The sequence below is a fragment of the Lissotriton vulgaris genome, chromosome 5, assembly GCF_964263255.1.
Source record: "Lissotriton vulgaris chromosome 5, aLisVul1.2, whole genome shotgun sequence".
NCBI lineage: Eukaryota > Metazoa > Chordata > Amphibia > Caudata > Salamandridae > Lissotriton > Lissotriton vulgaris.
Window position 1 is genome coordinate 1330654121 of NC_141693.1, and position 20438 is coordinate 1330674558.

The 20438-nt window shown below is 47.7% G+C and overlaps 3 protein-coding genes across 6 annotated transcripts in view; 1 reads left to right on the forward strand and 2 right to left on the reverse strand.

Moving 5' to 3' along the window:
* Positions 1–16647, reverse strand: part of LOC147712558 (uncharacterized) — a 65485-nt gene extending 48838 nt beyond the window's left edge. For both annotated transcript variants that reach the window (XM_086923260.1, XM_086923259.1), the window contains exon 1: positions 16230–16647. The gene's annotated coding sequence lies outside the window, so the exon portion shown is untranslated. The remainder of the gene's footprint in view (positions 1–16229) is intronic.
* SLC26A8 (solute carrier family 26 member 8) overlaps positions 1–20438 on the reverse strand; it is a 3386895-nt gene that overhangs the window by 2010495 nt on the left and 1355962 nt on the right. The gene's annotated exons all lie outside the window — the stretch shown is intronic.
* Positions 16744–20438, forward strand: part of LOC147712559 (uncharacterized) — a 293966-nt gene continuing 290271 nt past the window's right edge. For 2 of the 3 annotated variants that reach the window (XM_086923261.1, XM_086923262.1), the window contains exon 1: positions 16744–16896. The gene's annotated coding sequence lies outside the window, so the exon portion shown is untranslated. The remainder of the gene's footprint in view (positions 16897–20438) is intronic. The other variant, XM_086923263.1, reaches the window with a different exon arrangement.

Here is a 20438-nt window from a genome sequence, read left to right on the forward strand (position 1 = left end):
TTGGAAGTTTTGGTGTCAGGCCTTAGGTATCCGTTCCTCCCTTTCAACCAGCTTCCATCCGCAGACGGACGGACAAACGGAAAGGTTGAGCCAAACCCTAAAGAAGTATCTCAGGTGCTATGCTGCAGAAGCACATGACTCATGGGTTTCATTATTATGGATGGCTGAGGTGGCTTATAATAACGCCTGGCACTGTTCCCTGGGTGTGTCCCCGTTTTGTGCTACATACGGGTATGATGCTAGGATCCTTCCCATTTCCATCCCTGAAGTAATAGCCAATCAGCCTACGGTCTTGGGTCAGATGCGTAAAGTGCAAGCCCTACACCAGAAAATCAGGTTTCACCTAACTAAGGCTAAGAGAGAGTATAAGACATATGAAGACCGACACAGGATACAGGGACCAACGTATGCCGTGGGGGATAAGGTATGGCTTTCAACTAGGAATATCAAATTCAAACTCCGTAGCATCTTTCACCCCAAGTTCATTGGACCCTAAGTGGTGTTAAAGAAGGTCAATCCGGTGGCCTATAAATTAAAACTGCCTGGTTTACTTCGCATACACCCTGTCTTTCATTGTAGCTTGTTGAAACCTGCATTTTCGGACAGACGCAGGGCTCCCCCTCCTGTGTTGTGTGATGGGGGTTTTGAATACGTGGTGCGGAGCATCAAGGATTCCAAGTACAGAAGGGGTGTGTTGTGGTATCTGGTGTCGTGGAAGGGGTATTCAGTTGAGGACGACTCCTGGGAACCGGTGTCCAACATCCACGCCCCTGAGGCTATCCGATCCTTCCATCGAAGGTTTCCTACGCGGCCTGGGCCTAGTAGGCGCTGAGAGGAGGACCTACTGTCAGGACCCGTCTACGCGCCTGCATTACTGTGTCAAGAGGATGACATAACAGTAATTGTAAATCGGGCGCCGAACAAACTACATTACCCAGAAGTCTCGGGTGAGGCTACTTTAGTTCCTGTGACACACTTCCTGTTGCGTGTTATTCCGTTTCCTAATGCAGAGAGGAGGAAGGAGGTTCGTTTCAGGTGTCCCTCTTCACCGCGAAGGAAGCTGCCAAGGCGAAGGGTTCCGCCTTCAGGTAGGAGCGGTTCCCCGCCCTTCCGATACCGCCATTGAGCGGAGCGCTGTGGGGGATCCCACGCGTTGCCGTGTCTGTAGCGCGCAGTGAAGGAACTGCGGCGCCTGGTATTCTGATTTCAAGACTACAGCGGAGCGCAGTGGTTTTCCGCTACTCGCTGCCGTTTGATAAGCTGATCGCACTTTTGTTTATTTAGTGTGTTGATTGTTTTGGACTTAAGAGCGGAGCGTAGTGGTGTAAGGAGCCACGCGCTGCCGTCTTTTCTGGCAATTACATTTTGGTTCTTACTACCTTGGGTAGGTGGTGCACGGTCGCAACAGCGGCTCCGTGTATTCAGTACAAGCGCTTGTAAGGTTGGAACTATTGATTACTGTAACGCTTGCGGAGCACAGTGGTGGTCGCAACTGCGTGTTGCCGAACAAGCAAATATTCATGTCTTGAGAAGGTTGTGCTCTTACAGTGTCAGACGTTCTTTTACTGTTCAACAACATGCTATGATTGTGGAATTCTTATTTCTCGTGCCTGTGATTCCTTCAGAGACTTCGTGTGAAACTACCAAGCAGAGCGGAGTGCTGTGGTTTTTGCTTCCCACGCATTACCGTATCTGTTGGTCAACACTACAGTTTCTAAACATTATTTCCCCTGTGTTCAGTTATTCTTTTGAACCAGCTTCCTCCAGACCTCCTTATTTCGGATAGCTTAAGTTCATAATAAGGTATAAGGAAGGGCCATTCTGGTTCATTTGTGTGGGCTTCATGTATGAGATTGATTCTTAACCTATGCATATTCCCTATAGGGCTCAAGCGTATATCATCAGAGGGGGAATCAGAGAACACCATTTTACCAAGTTCTGCTTTATCTCACAGGTACCTAGTTTCAGGGGGTAATAGCTGGATATTGGTTGTGTTGGTTGTATGGTGTTCTTACCTCTGTATGTTCTGTCGTTTCAGGTACTTCCCTTTCCCAGCAGACCCCTTCCTTCCCTTCCCTGTTTATTATTTTGCATTTACCCCTCGCCTAATGGCTCAAATCCTCTGTTGATATTAATCAGAGTGTTTGTGACGTTTGGAGGTGGGCTTTATATTCACCATCCGGATCCTGTGGAGCGTACCTGACAGTATCCCCCTTACCCTGACCAGGAAGAAGGCTTCCCACTTGGCCTAAGGTGAAACCATTGCCAATTAGAGACCCCCATTTCTAACAGGTACCAATATGAGAGTGTTACCGAAGGATGGAAAAGCCCAGGAGAAGCAGAGAACCATCAAAGTTGAGTAGCTAGGGACCCCAAGGCGTCTGTGCAGAGTGGTTACACAGGGTCAAACGTCCACAGTATAGCACTGTTGCAGTTTTTTTTCTTGATTCAGGACCCTTCCTAAAGGAAACCGAAGACAACAATTGGATCAGGGAAGATTGGAGAGCCTCTCCACCCGTGGATACCCAAGCAACTAAGATACCTACACCAGGGAGCCCAGGTGCATAGGGTTGAAGTGGTGTCGGAACTATCCATTGAAGCCAATGGAGGATCTTGGAAGTCCAGCAGCCACAGAAACTCGTGGACCAGGAAGCTGGAATCCAAATGTGGATCCTGGATGTGACGGACCTGAAAGCAGAGGAGACAGAGTCAAACCACCCGGAGGTGTTCAAGGGGTGCAGGAGCACAATGTCACCCCTTGTCGGAGGTACTTCTGCAGCACAATGGTCTTGATGAAGGAGCTGTAGAGCCCAGGCAATGCTGTAGGAGCACAGGAGGTGCCCACAAGCTGACCCCCGATGGATGAGGAACACTGGGTCAGTTGCCAGCTCGACCACCAACAAGCCTTGGCAACAGCAACAGTCGGGTAAAGGAAAAGATGTTTGGCTGCAGACGAGCAAGGTCTGTGGAACTAACCCAGCAAGGGTAAGTCAGGGTCGATGCCGCAGCATGCAGGAGAGCCAGCAGGAATTGTTGGAGCCCCCTCGAGGACCATCTTGCAGCAGGCACAGGGAGTCACAGGGAAGCCTCAGCAGCACAAAGAAGATCAAGGCCAACGATGCAGAAGATATAGGCAGGACATTGTTCTTGAAGCCAGACTTCACGACGCGGGGATACAAGGAGCCGCCCTGGACTGGATCTGATGTTTCCTCTCCGGCAGAACCCAGAGGTTCACCCTCCCTCCCTTCCTCTCCAAACTGATCGATATCAACTGCGGAGCACCCCAGGATCATCGCTCAGCCCCACACTCTTCAACATGTACATGGCCACCCTCGCAGCCATCATGAGACAGCATGGGCTCAGCATTGTTTCCTACGCCAATGACACCCAGCTCATCCTCTCACTCACAAAGAATCCCGAAGACACCAGACTCTGCTTCCAGGAAGAAATGAAGAACGTGGGAGCCTGAATGATAGACAGCTGTTTGAAGCTCAACTCACAGAAGACCGAGGTCCTCATCCTCAGACCCCGTACCTCCGCCTGGACAAACACATGGTGGCCCTCTGCCCTTGGGAATCCACTTACTCCTACAGACTACGCACAAAATCTCTGCAGTATCCTCGACTCCTCCCTCTCCATGAACCGCCAGATCAACTCTGTCGCTTCCACCAGCTTCAACTACCTGTGCATCCTCGCAAGACCTTCAAATGGATCCCCCGGACTGCATAAAGACCATCACCCACGCACTCATAACCAGCAGACTTAACTACTGCAACGCCCTATACGCCGGAATAAACATAGCTCTCCTACGCAGACTCCAGACCATCCAGAACGCCGCTGCTGGACTCGTCCTCCGGACTCAGCGTCACGAACACATGACCCAACACCTGCGAGACCTCCACTGGCTCCCGGTTGAGAAAAGGGTCACCTTCAAACTCTTCCCCCACGCGTACAAATCCCTCAACGACACAGACCTAAATACCTCAACAAGAGAATATCCTTCCACATACCCAAGAGGAACCTCCCCTCCGCCAACCTCTCCCTGGCAGAGGTCCCCCGCATCCGCAGAAACAGAACAGGTGGGAGAGTCTTCTCCTACATCGCAGCCGAAACCTGGAACGAGCTACCCGTGAACATCAGACGCTCCCCAACCCTGCACACTTTCAGGAGGGACCTCAAGACCTGACTGGTCGACTGATCGGGAGCTGTCACCCCCCTAGCGCCTTGAGACCCTCACAGGTGAGTAGTGCGCTTTATAAACTCTTTGTTGATGGAATGATTGAGCTGTGTGATGCTTAAAGTTGGGCCTTCTTGTGGCTTGAAGATCTTCCGGGAAGAGAATCAACAAGCCTTGGCAACGGAAGACAGACATAGCGAAAACGGAGGCGGGTTTAGGTCGGCTGGAGAAAGATTACAGTCACCCAAGTTGCAGGGAAGACTGGTCAGGCCTCTGGGGAGTCAACAAACCACCAACTGTGTTGCAGAGCCGGGAAGTGTCCGTGGGACAGCAGGATCAGCAGACGAGTTGTCAACGTTGAGGTGCCTGTGGATACAGGGAAGTGACTCCTTCACTCTATGGAGGGAGATTCCTTCTTACTAGAATGCATGAAGAGTGCTTACTGACTCAGAGGAAGCACGGCCACGGAGTTGCAGAAATTTAGAAGAGTGTGGAGACAAAGTTACACCAGGAATATTCCCATCAGGAGCAGTCTTATCTTTCATCCTGGTTCGAAGAAGCAGTAGAGTTCCAATATCCACCAGCCGAAGAGTCTTTAGACAATCTTAAGAAGACAGGTAGTCGGTTCTTGAAGATGTTGTCCAGACGATTCTAAGGACCCACCCTCAGGGGAGCCTTTGAGTAACCTAAAAAAAGAGGATGGATGTCTTCTGATGTGATCACCTCTCAGGGGGATGAGAAATGCTATTTGGCTGGCTTAGCAAGTCAGATGCTCCTGAAGCCAAGATTCAACATGGCAGAATCAAGTGGCCACCTGAAGGAGCTCTGGGCGCCTCCTTAGGGAAGAGCTGGACAAGGTGGTGGATACTCCCCTCTGTTTAGTTTTGTTCCATAATCGAAGCCAAGGGCTCCTGAAATAGGCAAAACTGGTTTATGCAAGGAGGGCATCAAATGTGCCCTTCATTGGAGTCTGGTGCCGCTCAGAAGTGACCCCACCCTACTTAATTCTACAGGAGAGGTGGTCACACCTCTCTTTCACAGGGAATTCTATGTTCAGCTGCTCCTGCCCCAGTTAGGCTCATCAGCAGTGGGGGCGGAACAGTGTCTGAGGCCGGCAGCAGCTCGGACTGGCAGGCAGACCCTTGAAGGCTACATAGGTAAGTATTGGGGGTTCTTCTAAGGAGCCCCTAGTACATGGTTAAGAGCAGCCATTATGTAGTTGGACATCTCAACTTGCCAGTGTCCACTACATACCTTTAAATGGCTGCTCCGCACTTACAAAACCCAGAGAATGGAGTCCTGGGTGTGCAGGGGTACCTCTGCTCGAGCAGGGATACCCACACACTTAGAACCATGCACCCTGTCCTTAGACAGAAAGGCCACCTGGGAGGTGACTGGGATATAAGGAAAACCTTATCTCTAAAGTGAAAGGTGCATGCACCATTTCACAAAGACTGTGACAGCAGCTTAGCAGACACAGTTTGCATGCACTCCTACGGGTTGCACAATATATGATGCAGGGCATGGGAGATCCTGTTGTACCAATGCTCTGGGTACCTCAGTACCATATACTAGGGACTTACAGTGGTACCCCAGTCTGCCATTCGTGGCCTGTGCAAAGTAGTTACCAGCAAATTTAGAGGAGAGAGCACAGCAACTGGGGTCTTGGTTAGCAGGATCCCAGTGAACTACAATAAAAACAAACTGGCACCAGGCTGCCAAAAACTGTCCCTTTGCCAGGGGGAGAAAGCTGAGCCACAGTACAGCACCTGCACTGCTGGGGAATACAATTCCCATCAACCTCCAGGACTCTCTCACGGGCTCAAAAGCGTGATGCAGACCTGCGGGGTGGTAGCCGTCAACAACTGTTCTTCTGCCAGAGGGAGAAAGCAGTGCCGCAGTACATCGGCTGCACCGCTGGGGAATGCTACAATACCTATCAACCTCCAGGACACTCTCACGTGCTCATAAGCGTGACGCGGACCCGCAGCAAGGAACGTGCCCATCGGAGCTCAGAGAGACTGGGCTGGGCTTCCACTCTAACGTCTCTGTTCCCACAGAAAACGTTGGTCCCCCATCATGGGTAACAAAATAAAAAGGCAACCAGAATCAGATGGGGAACTAATTTCAACTTTAGCTTCATTTCTTGTAAAAGCATCAATTGCCTTAACAACAGAGCTGGGATGTTTTTTAGTGGGAGGGGCTGACGAGAGCCTTGGTCAGTCCTATCTCTTGCAAATCAGATCTTATTACTTCCCTAGAGGACTCTGTGCCAGATAAACTTAACACTTATCAGACCCCAAGGGTCTCTTCGGCACCACCGCTTAAAGGACCACTGAGGAAAAGGAAAAGAGGAGGGCTGAGAGATCCATCATCTACGCAAGATGACAGATCCAAGAAAGGTCCTGTAACGAGCACTTTGACAGACTCCCAAACCCAATCCCAGTTGCAGGAACCATCCCATCCCAATTAGGGTGATCTGTATGATAAACTGAAAAGTCTTTTCCAAACAACGGTACATCACCTTTTATCACTTTTACCACCTTTTACTGATGCCCGGTGGAGCTGTCCTATGCAGCTACAGAGGAGTTTGGCTCTGGTTCACCCCTCGGCCGTCACCTACCCAGACGGTCATCGGACATTGTTTTCCTCGCTTCCCCAGTTGAGTTTCTTTTCCCTCCCCGCCTCCTCCCTTCGTGGTTTATTATCTGCCTCCCTTTTTCCAGCCTGACCTTTTTTGCGTCCCCTGAAGTACTTTCCCCATGCCGGCTTTTTCTATGTTATGCTATGCTTTAGTAATTCATGTAACTATTTTTTATTTTTTTATTTTATAGAGTTTTAGTTACCGTGAACTTGACCTGAATCGGGTATCAGAGTGTTTTACTTAGCACCAGTTGCATTACATGAGGACACATTCATTTTTGTTAGGCACAGGGAGATTAGGTGATTTGCCCAGAATCACAGGATGTTCATTTGACGGGGTCCGTCATCCAAATTAGTGGGTATTCCAGCGGTGGGAGGGGGGGTGAGAGTTGTGCATGTTGTCAAAGGGATAATGACCGATTTCCCCCAGTTAATCGTAAGTCAGGAACAAAGTCATAATCTGATATATTCTTGGAGGACTGGGGAGAGATATGTCTGTGGGTCACGGATAAAAAGAACCATATCATCTGCGTACATTGAGATGCCGACAGGTCGTTGATAAAAATTAGGTGCAGAGTTTTTATGTTGTTGGCGTATTATACATGCCAAAGCCTCCATCATAATGGCAAATAGGAGGGGCGACAGGGGGCACCCTTGTCTTGTGCCAAGCTGGATACAGCTGGTTCGGAGGTGAGGCCTCCCACTCGCACCCTCGCTGACATGCCAGTGTATAAGATCTGCAGCCATCTCAGCAAAACATTTGGGAACCCCATTCTTTTCAAAACGTGAAACATATAACTTCATTCAATGGAGTCAAATGCCTTAGCCGCATCGAGCATAACGGCTGCAGCTGGAAGGTCAGGGTTTAGAATGTGAAACATGGGACGTGGAACGTTCTGGCACAAAACCAGACCGATCAGCTAATTCTAAGCTGGACAGTAGAGGTTGTATTTTGGTGGCTAGACTTTTTCACAGTAGTTTCGCGTCTAAGTTGATCAATGATAAGGTGCGGTATGATTCACACAGTGTAGTTGATTTATCTTTCTTAGGAATTGTAATGATGAGGGCCTGTCTGAGGGATGGGGGTAAGATGCCTGAATCATGAGCTTCCGTGTACATTTCTAATAAATAGGGGGCAAGGAGATCTGCATATTTTTCATAGAATTCAGCTGTTAGGCCATCTGGCCCGGGGGCCTTGTTATTAGGGAGAGAGAGGTTTTCCTCTTTAACGTCAGCCTCTTCTATAGGTTGGCTTAAATATTCACAGTGTCCATCTGATAACCACGCACAGGCGATGTCAGATAAGTATTCATTTAGGGCTCTCTAATATCTTTCAGAATGCCCGATGTTGTACTTATGCACACCCCCATATCGTTACCTTAAAGGCCTCCCAGAGCGCAGCCAAACTTTCCACTGAACCCACATTTAATTCAAAATACTGTGTGATTGCTCGTCTGATAGTATCCTCATATATAGGGTCAAGTAGGGTCTCAGCACGAAAGCGCCAGGTAAAGGGGCGGTGTGTGTTTGTAGGTATTTAGATGCCTAGATATACAGGGTTGTGAACCGAAAGGGTGCGTGGTAGGTTGTGTATGTGTGTTACCCACCCGTTGGCCTCTTCATTTTCAACCAGAAATCTTATCATGACCAGCTGTTATATGCCGGGGTGACATGTATGCCCACTTTGTAATTGGCATTACGAAGGCGCCATACATCTACTAGCCCCAACTGCGACATGGCCTCCCGCACACACTGAGCCACCTTGATAGTATGTGCACCATGAGGATTAGATTGATCCATATTCAGGTGTGTATTAAAATCGCCCACCCAGAGGACTGCCGCTTCCGGCCACGTACGCATCACTTTGAGCAACTGTATGAAAGCCTGTGGGTCATCTACCACTGGACCATATATATTAATGATCGTTACCAATGTCATGCCCAATTTGCCCTGCACCATGGCCCAGCGACCTTCGTTATTGGTGTGCGAGTGAATAGGAAGGAAAAGTATTCCTTTTTTAATCAGTATAAGTACCTCCCTAGCATAGGTGGAAAAAGACGAAGCCAACCTATATCCGGCCCATTTGTGTGCAGTATTAGTTTCCGTCTGTTTATTCAAGTGCGACTCTTGTAGCAAAGCAATTTGAACACTATGCCAATCTAAATATGCTAGTATTTGTCAGACTTTTTTGGGGGTGTTAATTCAGTGGATATTCCATGTTAGGCAGTTAAACCTCTCACCCAGCATCTCTTGTGTAAATTCGTGACACACTCTGAGTAATTATCGAATTGAATTCTAAAAGTTCTATGATAAGACCTCCATCTTGAGCTGACACTCGAATCACAATAAGCATATCAATAAAAAAGAATTAATGCCCCTCCTCACACCCACTTTGGCAGGCCCAATTTGCCAAAGCCAAACCCCTGCGATACAAACAGCCCCATAAAAGAAAAAATTACACAAAGTGTATGTTGGGGTCCACCCATTGGGGGACGTAGCGGCACATACCACTCCGGGATGAGATAGGGAGGGGGCCGCCGCATTAAAATATTACGCTCTAATCTGTAAACCGTCTACGGAGACCGAAAATAAATGCTGTTCAGGGTGACATAAGAGTTATGAGCAGAGATCAGAACCCACCAGTGCAGCAGTAAGCACAAACTGCAGCCACCTTAGTACCTGTGAAGGAAGGTAGTAATGACCGGCCATTTTGTAATGAACTCTACTGAAAACATAGGTGAACAGTATAGTTAGATACCAGTGAACTTAAGCTCATATATGTGATTGGCTATTGTAGCATATGCAAGCACATGCCGGGCCTGCCAACCTCGCCACCCAACATATTAATACAGAAGAGTTATATGTTTTCAGGCGAGTGTGACCACGCCTGTAGTCGAGGGGGCGAGGAGCTTAGAACTAGTATTTATATCATTCGTCAACGTCCGAGGTAGTGGTAGAAGATTACTTTTTGCGTCTCAAAGATTTGGCAAAATCCATAGCCATTTTCGGGTTTGCAAATATCTTTACCTTATCATCTGTTATTATTATTATTATTAATATTATGTTTCTTATATAGCGCCTGAATCGACCCCCGAAGGGGTATCTCCGCACTTGCCTTGGGAACCCGTCCTGGCTTTTCCCTGTGAGATAGCCCCTACAGGGCATCCCCAAGGTGAAAGCCAGGCATCCCGCCGCGGGGGGCCGTTGTGGAGATTAAGCAAGCTTAATGCCCAGAGTTGCAGAGTGTGAACCCATGATCAGGTCAGGCACCGAAGAGAGAATTATCGAGTCCATGGACATTTGAGCTCAAGACCCTGCCGCATCCGGAATTGAACCCTGGTCCCGGGTCTGACCTCTGCTTCAGGGTCTGCCTGCTCTAACCAGTGAGCCACACTTCTCCACCAAATCCGTGACCATAAGAAGGCGATCGGGGTAGAGCATGGCATAGGGGATTTGTTCTTTCATTAGTAGATTCTTTCCGCGCCGCCTGGACCTGGACTGTGGCCGTGAAATTGGGATAGAAAGACAAAACATTCCCTTGATAGTTTATGGTGCCCTTCTGGTGAGTAACACCAGTAGCATCACAGTCCCTGAAATTTAGTCCAACGATGGACCTGGGAGCTTGTGAGCTAGTTCCACCACTAGCATGTTTGAGAGGTTTTCAGCACCGCAGACATCACGAAGCAGGGATTCGATGTATTCTTCCAGCCGCCCGTTTGTGGATTCCTGTAGGCCCAAAATGCACTCGTTATTGTACCTGGAGTGCGCTTCGATGTCTTCATTTTTGTCCCGAATCAGCACCAGGATTTTTTTCAATATCTAAGGTTTTGGCAGCTGTTTCAGTTTCAAAAAGCTTTATTCGAATTATAAAAACAAATTCATAAAAGCGTACAGTTAAAAAATCACATTTAAAAGTTACATTTCCAATATTAGTTAAAATGCTACATTTTCATTACATCAATAAGAATTCAAGGTTTAAAAACAAAAGAAATGTCATAATATGTTACGATAGCCAAGTGAAATAATTTGGATTAGGCCAGGAAGGGACAGTATAATAAAGCATGTGCGGGTGCAAGTTTAAGCTTGCATCGTGTTTCTGTACCTAATAATAGCTCTCAGTAGAGAGGATACAACAGAAATAGTATGTTCGTTTTCTAGGGATCTTTGTTTTTCATAAGCCCCTCTACATGACCTCAACCCCCAAGATGTAAGAATGGGTTTCAGGATTTTTTGCCTCGGCTTGCTATAAAAAGTACAAAAGAAGATATAGTGAATATTCGACTGGTAAGAGACATTGTCACAAGGGAAACGTTGCTTCCCTTTACACCAGTCATTACACTGTGGGAAAGTTATTAACCTATAAAAGGTTTCTAACCTAAAACGAGTCAGAAGCATACGAGTAAAAGGCGGCTGTTCGATCAAGAGGTACAGCTGAACCCCCTTATTGAGAGTAACCAAGTCGTGGGCCATGATCGTCTTCTTGTGTCTCTCTTCCCGCCATCTTTTGCTCTCTAGATGTGCCAACAAATGTTTTTTGAGAGCAGATCTTGAGATGTTTACCATGCTATCTGGAGACCAGTTTCATCCAACAGGGCTTTAACATAAGAGTACCATTTAATGTTAGTGGCTCCATCCATCGCTAGGCAGCCTGTTATGATCTTTCTGTTTAGAGGGGTCTCTGGGTTTACCCATGCATTATGCCATAGCAATACTGGTGATAACTTAATAATGTCTGTGACGTATGGCAAGGCTACGTCCATGTGTGTCACATATGTTGCCGTGCTCTTGGGGTGGCCAATGGATAGCGCAGGAAGCGATTCTCAACGCGTTGGATAGTTTCCACCTACTCTATCCCCCAGAGCCCAGCCCCAGATGTCGCTGTGGAAATGCATTTAGCCTTGAAGACCAGGAGCAGTTCTTTAACTGGCCTCCCCCCTAGCCTTTTGGCAAAGTTCATCAGGGTTCCGGTGGCCTTTGTAAAAGCTAACGTCTGTGCAACCACAGCATGTTTCCAGGAGCCCTTCCTTTCAAAGTGGACTCCAAGGTAGCAAAATCTGTCAGTAAGTTCAACCCCTCTGCCGTCCAGGGTTATTGGGCAAGGTGTTCTTCGGGTCTTTGGTCCGCACGACATTGTATAGGTTTTAGAAACATTCACGTGGAGACCTCTAGTTGTCATGTACTCTGAGAATTTAGACACCGCCTTTTGTAGGCCCATACTCGTTTGTGACATAATCGCCGCATCGTCTGTGTAGAGCAGTATAGGGATGGGTGGTCCGTTTGCTATAGGATAGTCATAGTAGACAGCACTCAAGATTGATCCGACCTTATTAATATAGAGTGTAAAGAGCAGAGGTGCAAGAATGCACCCCTGTCTTACTCCTCTGTGGATCCGGAACATGTCGGAGTACTCACCCTTTCTGCCAAATCTGACATGAGCACCAGCCCCATGATACAGTTCCTTGATAAAGATGAGTATTCGATTGTCCAGGCCAATGTCCGTTAATGTTTGCCAGAGCGTTCCATGGTCAACGCAGTCGAATGCGGAGCTTAGGTCCACATATGTTATGTACAGATTTCTTTTTTTTTGCTTGGATATACTTGGCTGTAATAATGGCTAAATTAAGACCCTGCTCAATCGTCCCTTTACCTGACCTAAAACCATACTGGAAGTCGGAAATGATTTCACGTTCCTCCAGCCAATCCTGCATGCGGTTGAGAATGAACCTGCCTGCGATCTTCATTAAGCTGTCAAGGAGAGAAATTGGCCGATAGCAGGCAGGGTCATTCCTATCGCCCTTTTTATAGATCGGAACTACTATGGCTTCCGACCAGGTAGAGATAAACCCAATGTTGTTTTGAGGAACTAAGCACATGGGTCAAAAGAGGTGCCCAAAGGTCTGGAACACTTTTGAAGACATCCAAAGGGATGCAGTCCGGGCCTGGGGCCTTTCCTGCCGGGCTTTCTCTGATTGCCTTAAGCACCTCATCCAGATGAAACGGTATGCCCAGTGGGAAAGAGGTGCTGTCGGTACCTAGCAAGAATGCCCCATGATTTTCAGAACACACTCTAGAGGATTCACTTCCGTTGTAGAGGGCTTCAAAGTGTTTAACCCAGCTTTGTGCTGTAATGGCTTGATCTATTTTAGGAACCTGATGGTTTTGGAAAAACGGGGCATTAACGGCCTTCCAGAAGGCAATATTGTCTTTCCGGTCTGCTGCTGCGCATAGATCAGACCACGCCCTAGATTTTAACTCCCTTTTTGTACTTTTTAGGGCTCTCTGATAGGCACGTCTAGCTAGCTGGATCTCTTCCTGAGACTTTGGACAGGAATGGAGGGCTTTTTGCAGGGCGGCAAGTGCCTTGGTGCAAGTCCCACTGAACCATCCATGATTGCCCTTAGATGGATTACGAGGAACTTTAGTCTGTTGGAGTTTTATGTCTGCACATATTTTTTTAAAAGAGCCGACTATGCTGTGAGCATCGGCTTCTACTGTAAGAGAGGTTTTAAACTCTTCCTCGGCGTTCTGAACAAGCTTTTGTATGACGTTTGTGGGTTCAACCTTTCCCCATTTTATACGAAACCCGTTTTTCGAGGCAAGAATTGGGGTTAGATTGAATATAATATTACTCTTATAACCTTGACTCCCATCCCTCGTCTTAAGTTCTACAACTATCGGGTAGTGATCACTAATTGCAGTGTCAAGAGTCGCCCAATTTGAAACCAAACCTGCGTACCGGGTTGAAAGGAGTGTGAAATCAATAATCAAGTTTTTCCCCCTCCCATTAAATGTTGGCCTAAAGGGTTTTGTTTGGGGCGCACAATTCGTTAATAAATGATAACGTGAATTGAGCTGATATAGTATTATATAACTCTCCTACTGTAGAGTGGGAGAAGTGGCTCACTGGCCCTTCAGAATCCTCTCCCAAGCCACAACTACCCTTCGGTCCATGGGGGCAGGGGGGAGAATTAAAATCCCCCACCCAGAGCAGGGCCATGTTGCTGGACATTTGGTCTTCAATTTCGATAAGTTCCTTCAAGAGATTGTTAAGGGTATGTTCAATTAGGGCAGGGGGGATGTTGTTATAAAAATTTACCAACACCATATTTTGTAAGGGTCCCCACGATGTTATCAGGATTTGATAATATTCATTGGTGATAAATTTGACATCTAGGGGTCCCGTATTAACTGATATGTATTTGCAGAGGCCCCCCTTAAATCTACCACTGGGACTCGGGATGGCTAGAGTAAAGAAGGTTTTATATCCCACAATATGAAGTTCTTTATTTGACCAAGTTTCCTGGGTACAAATGAAGGATTAATTAATGTAATTTGCTGCCATAAAGGATCGTTAAGTTTAGCAGATAGGCCGGCAACATTCCAGCTAATTATGCTATTAGAGGGTGGACTTTTCAATGGCAGGCTAGTCTCGGGAGGTTTAACCTGGGATGCTTCAACTGTTTCCCTAAAGTTGGCATGTGTAATTCACAGTTGTAGCCATTCCAGATTTGAGGTAACGGGTGTTTTAATGGTTGAGCTATTTGGATTATGGGACTCACAGCGGTATTAGAAAGTTCAGAGGCTGGCTTAATGGGATGTGTTAAGACATTAGCATATTTATTTGGGTCATGATTTGCGATGCTATTAACAGAGCTAGAGCCTGTTACGAGCACAGTGGGAGTTGGCATAACTATGTTAAATGCAGGTATTTTATCCGCTACGCTTTCCTCTTTATCACACCTCATATCTTCTCTCACAGAGGGCTTAATAATAGCAGTGTGGTTGCCCAGCTCCACATTTGTTTGCAAAGGCAGAGACAGGAGACCATTAGGGTCCGTTGAAGCCATTTGTTTCTCTGAAGTGAGTCAGTCTACACCGTCTAGACCTGTCAATACCTCATAACTGTTTCTAGTGGGGACATTGAAAACTGGGGCCCCCCATGTTGTTAGAAGGCAATTTGCTTTGTTGGGTTGATAGGGCTGAAGGGACCTTGGATAGAAGTAGCTCAGGTCGTGAATGTGGATGCCCTTCCCCTCGCTTTCCTGAAACTAGTCATTAAAGTGTTTTACAACTCTGCCGTCTCTAAAATTAATTATTATGATGTCTCCCTTGGAATCTTTGGGCCTCTGACCAACCCATTTAAGCCTTCGGACATTCAGGATTTCCCCATTGATGTTGGGGGGTAGCTGTCTATTATTCTGCAACCAGTGCATAACCTTGTTTTTAAGTTCCCAGTAGCTTTCTTGTTTCTCTTGTGGTAATTCTGGGACCCTGGTCAGTACAGCGACGTACGGGGCTGCCTCTGGAGGGAGATCAATTTGTAAAATGGGCCCAGTGTTCTTTCTGTAGGATGAGTTGCCCCTCCGATTATTGTGTAATGTAGTCCCTGCTCTAGTTTCATTGCTCACTATAGCCTTAGTCCTTGGTGGTTCTGTTTCCCTAGCGATTGTCTGTATCTTAGCTGGAGCTATGTGTGGAGGTTCTATCGGTGTAGTAGTCTTACTAATAGTGTGTATCACAGGGGCTGGGGGGGGGGGGTCTGATGTTGGTGTTAGGTGTTAAATCCTTCAGTAGGGCTGTGTTGGCTATAACAAAATTTTCTATGGACCCTAGTTGGGAGGCCACTCTCTTTAGTCTTTCCACAATTAGCAGGAACAGAGATTTCATTAGGATTTCAATGTTCTGTGTCAATTCCTGAATTAGGGACGGGGGCAGTGGACCATGTTCCAAGTTGGTATTCGTGGGTATTTTTCCTGCTCCAGTCGTTTCTTTTGTTGGAGTACAGGGATGTATCATGGTCTGTTTGGCCTGTCTCCCTACTTGGTTGCTACCCCCCCTTTTCCTTTTTTTGCAGGCGTCCTTTAGATGTAGTTTGGGCCCGCACCTTGTTGGCAACACCAGGATTTGGGGAGTTTAATGGTGTGGGGTCTTCTAAGAGTAAGTCTATGACACGATCAGCACTAGAGTCTCTGCTGCTTGGGAACCTATTAGACTCTGAAGGCGGTGTGACGTCTTTAAGCAGGTAAGGTATACCAATGTCACTGAGAAGCAATCTCTCCTTGTCTGATAAAGATACCACCAATGAGGCCGCTGTAAGTGATGGGCTTATAGATATGTCTTTGTTCTGGAGTTCGGATGATATGCGTCGCTCTGTTATGGCAATCTCATGCTCCAGCTTGGAGGCTGCTCTGAAAATGAACTGATCAAGTGTTCCCTTTATTGACCCTCCCATCAATGATTGTCTTCCCTTCAAGGCCCTCTGTGACATAATTACTCGCTGTTTTTAAATCAAAGACTTCTGCAACAAAAAATGGGCTGCAGATCAATTTCTGCCCAATCGGAACAGCAGCGACAATACACGGAGTGAAAGGAACAGCTTTCCAAATTTTGGGATTAAGTGTCACGATACCTTAATTTTCATATGGCAGTGGAATCAAGTCAGTAGTGGAAAGGGTATGGCCCAGCCCAGTCTCCTCAGGCCACAGAGGGCCTGCGCTTTGCCCAGGCTTAGCCCGGCGCAGTCCCGCGTGCGTCCCACGACGCGGAGGAAGTCCGGTGATCTTATGCGCCTCCTGGCGCAGGCTGTAGGCGGTGTCCGGGGCTGAGGCGCTAAGGCTCTTGGGGGCTGTAGTCCCCCCTCTCGGCGGCCGCGACGCGGGATGGAGTAGCGTCGCTGGCGGGGGGGGGGGTCACCTGGGCAGGAGCAAGAGCCCAGAACAGGAGAGCGGAGGAGCCGGTAAAGTCCTGGGCGTGTGGCAGGAGCCCGTGAAAAACAGCTTTGCAGAAGCAGGCAGGTAGGCAAATGTCCGTGCTGAAGTTACCCGCTCTGCCGAGGAAGTCCGGTGATCTTATGCGCCTCCGGGCGCAGGCTGTAGGCGGTGTCCGGGGCTGAGGCGCTAAGGCTCTTGGGGGCTATAGTCCCCCCCTCTCGGCGGCCGTGACGCAGGATGGAGTAGCATCGCTGGCGGGGGGGACCTGGGCAGGAGCAGGAGCCCAGAACAGGAGAGCGGAGGTGCCGGTAAAGTCCTGGGCGTGTGGCAGGAACCCGTGAAAAACAGCTTCGCAGAAGCAGGCAGGTAGGCAAATGTTCGTGCTTTGGCAGCCACTTACATATTCCATCTTTGGCATCAGAGATACGCTGCTCCGCCTCTCTGAGTCTGACTGACTGCTTGTCTAACTTGGATGACATGTGGTCCATACGGCCATTAAGCGCTTCTATTTTGTCGTCTATGGACTGCAAACTGGCCTGGATTGCTGCTAAAGTTTTTTCCAGAGTGGAGGGAGCTTGTGCAGCCGATTCTAGTTCTGAGTCAGAAGCAGCAGTTTGTGTTGACTTGCCTCCTCTATGCAGTTCGAAATTAAGGCGAGGCTGATTTTTCACTGGTTTGCCCATGATGCCAGCTCGTGTCCGAGTGGGAAACACAGTCACTCAGGGGTGTCCTGGGCCACCTGCACGCAGATATTGTAAATGGCGGGGATGAACGCTCCACAGTCTGAGCGCCTCCTAATCACAGTCCACAGGGTTTTCACTGCCCCAGTCTCGCCCCCAATCGCTGCAGCCCAAGCACTGCTGAGCTCTCCACGTAGGCCTCGTGTCGTAAAGCGGTGCACACAGGGCGGCCTACGGCCGTATCTTCCACAGAGGCCCACAACGTGACTGGATCCAGCTGGTCCCCTAACACATGCAGCAACAATGCAGGCCAATCACGGAACTCGCGCTCCCACAAGGTGACCGGGGACCGCGTATCTCAAGAAGGAGGGGCAAATCACAGCTCACCCGTGTTGGCGGCTCCAGCCACGAACTTCGGCACCGCTGCCGGAAGTGCTGCGGGTGTCTACGGCGCGGCCTGTGACTACGCCGTCAGCCGCGGGGCTGCCATCATGGATGCAGGCACTCGCTCCAGCAACCGTCGCTCGGGCTCTGTAACTGCTTCTCGCGCCCTCCAACCACACCAGCTGGGTGCACACAGCGGCTGCTTGCACCGCCGCTTCAAAATGTCCGCCAATGGGCACAGTTAGAGCAGGAAATCTGTTAGGATAATAGTGGTGGCCGCCAGAGCTACACTACTGTGCAGCCATCTTGTCGCGTTCCAAGCCACGCCCCCCCGAAGGGCTCATACTTAGAGAAAATTTGCCTAAGCGAAGAAACAATCGTCCCAACAACAAGGGCAAGGAGAGATATAGGAAATATCCTGTTAGGAAACGGGAAAAGCAAACCACAATATCTAAGCCTCCCACCGACATCCTGCCAGTACATTATTGAACTGGTTAACATCCCTGAATTAAGACCACCCCTGTCCGAGACAACAGAGCAACTAATGTCCAAAGCTCGTCACTGGTTGACTAAATATTTGAGAGAAGGGCGGCATATTCAGGGGTACCTTCTAATTTCAAGGAGAATAAAATGGGTGGGCCCTGCACCTAAAAAGATCCAGGGAGATTGCATGGTAATTAATATGGATAGCAGTGGATTAGTTGGGGGGATATTAGGACAACTGCCTAAAGCAGCAACAGTGAGGACCACATTTTTGCTCTACCATTGGGGTATTTATATAAGCCACAATACATTGTGAGGTACCAGGATGGCAGGGAAACTTTTAGGGGCCCTACCTTAGCAATTCCTGCACTAACCCGCTATCGTCCAGTGACCCACTTGACCCAAGAGGCATTCCCACCTCGAATCGATTTGCACCCTTGGACAGTCTAGAGGAATGCGATTGACTCAATGAAAAAAGAGACCAGAATCATAGAAGGAGAATATGCCCGCAAACACCTAGTATGGAGGAGAGAAAAACTCTAGAGGGGACCACTGAGTTGAGGTTGATATCGTGGACTATCGCAGGGTATAGTGGTAAGATAAATAATGCAGAATGCTTTCATTCCTAACCCATGGCACTACCATCCAGAGTGGGTAGAGCAAAAGGAGGCTTACTAAAATTATTAGCCAATACTGTTAGGGTGAAAATTATAGTTTTTTTAAACACGTCATCTTTTTCCATTATGTTGTTTGCGCAGGACAAGGGGACTGGGACCTGCTTATTATACACTTTTATAATAAGCACTTTGGAAATTTAGATCTTGTTGCAGAAGAAGTTGAAAGGGAGATTAAGGAGCTAAGTACCTCCATTTTTAAGCCACTGAAAATATTATGGTTGGGAGATTTTAATATCAAGAGTTGCCCAATAGTTGATAAATCTATCAGAGGTGTAACAGATCCGGAGGGGGACCCAAATATTCATTTTATTCATACTGCATATGGGAACGTCCTAACTCTTGATTACTTGGAATTTAGTGATAGGCAATGAGATAAACAAGGATACCAGATATATGGATAGAACATTTGGAAGGGGAGGTAAAGGAACACAGATAGATTACATAATTATCGCAGATAATCTGAGAACTCGAATAAAGAATGTTAAGGTCATACTCATAGATCTAAGTGATCATGCTCCCTTAATTTGTGAGTTAGATTGGAGGGGTGATATTTCTGGTTTTCCCAGGAAAGTCCCCAAACCAACCCTTACTAGGAAAAATGGCTACATTTTAAAGTTGGTCGGAGTAGATGTGCCAAAATTGGTCACCTCAGTTTTTGAGGTTAAATATATGTGTGGTGATGACTTGTTTGGATGACCGGGCAATCCCCAAGACGGGTGACAGGTGCATTTTAAGATATCATGAGTGGCATTAACCAGCATCTAACCCGCCCGCTATCAACACTCAAGTGCCCACAGTTGCGCTGGTTTGATACTACCTCTTCTAAGGCGCTATCACACCTGCGCATAGCCCTTGAAAGAGGTCCCTTGAAACACTCAGCTGGTACAGTCCTTGCCGCAAGGTATAAAGCAGCAAGACAGGAAAGGTTGAAAAATCTGAGAGGAAGCTTGGGAAAACGTACTCCAAGCCTTGGAGCAAAATGACAACATTGGATTCTGGAAAACAGTAAATGCTCGCTTCTTAGAAGATTCATAGGATCCGCACCTACTGGTACACATCGAGGAAGAGGGGTAGGTCACAGAAACAAAGAGCCCAGACTGAGTAGATCCTCATGCGTTGGTTAAGACCTCCAGTATGATACTGGATGTAACAGAAGTAGATCTAGCCCTGCAACAGTCAGGAGCCTTGAAGGCCGCGGGTCCTGATGGGGTTTCTGTTGATATTAACTAACACCTCATTATGGGGCCCACTATTAACAAATGTTTTTAACTCAATATCTAAAGTCAGGCCTCCAAATTCTTGGAAGCATTCACAAACTATCCCAATCTTTAAGAAGGGAGATATCTCTAATTCTAAAAACTATAGGCCTATTTTAGTGCTTAATTTGTAGGGAAAAAAAGAAGTGACAGGGCTCTCTTTAAGATGCCACTGCAGCTTTCATCACATATTGCCACTGCCAGCGCTTCCAATGATAGTAAGAACCAATCTACTAATGAACACGCTCTTACAAGTATGAAAATGCAGACTATTCCAGGCCCGCAAAGCTATAGGAATGGCTTGGGTGGCAGGTACTAGTTATTTTTATTGTATATAGAATTGATAATGGAGAGTTGCTATGGTCATCTCTAAATTTGCCAGACAGCGCCACCTTGTGGCAGACTGGAAAGGGGCGACCACTCGGTCC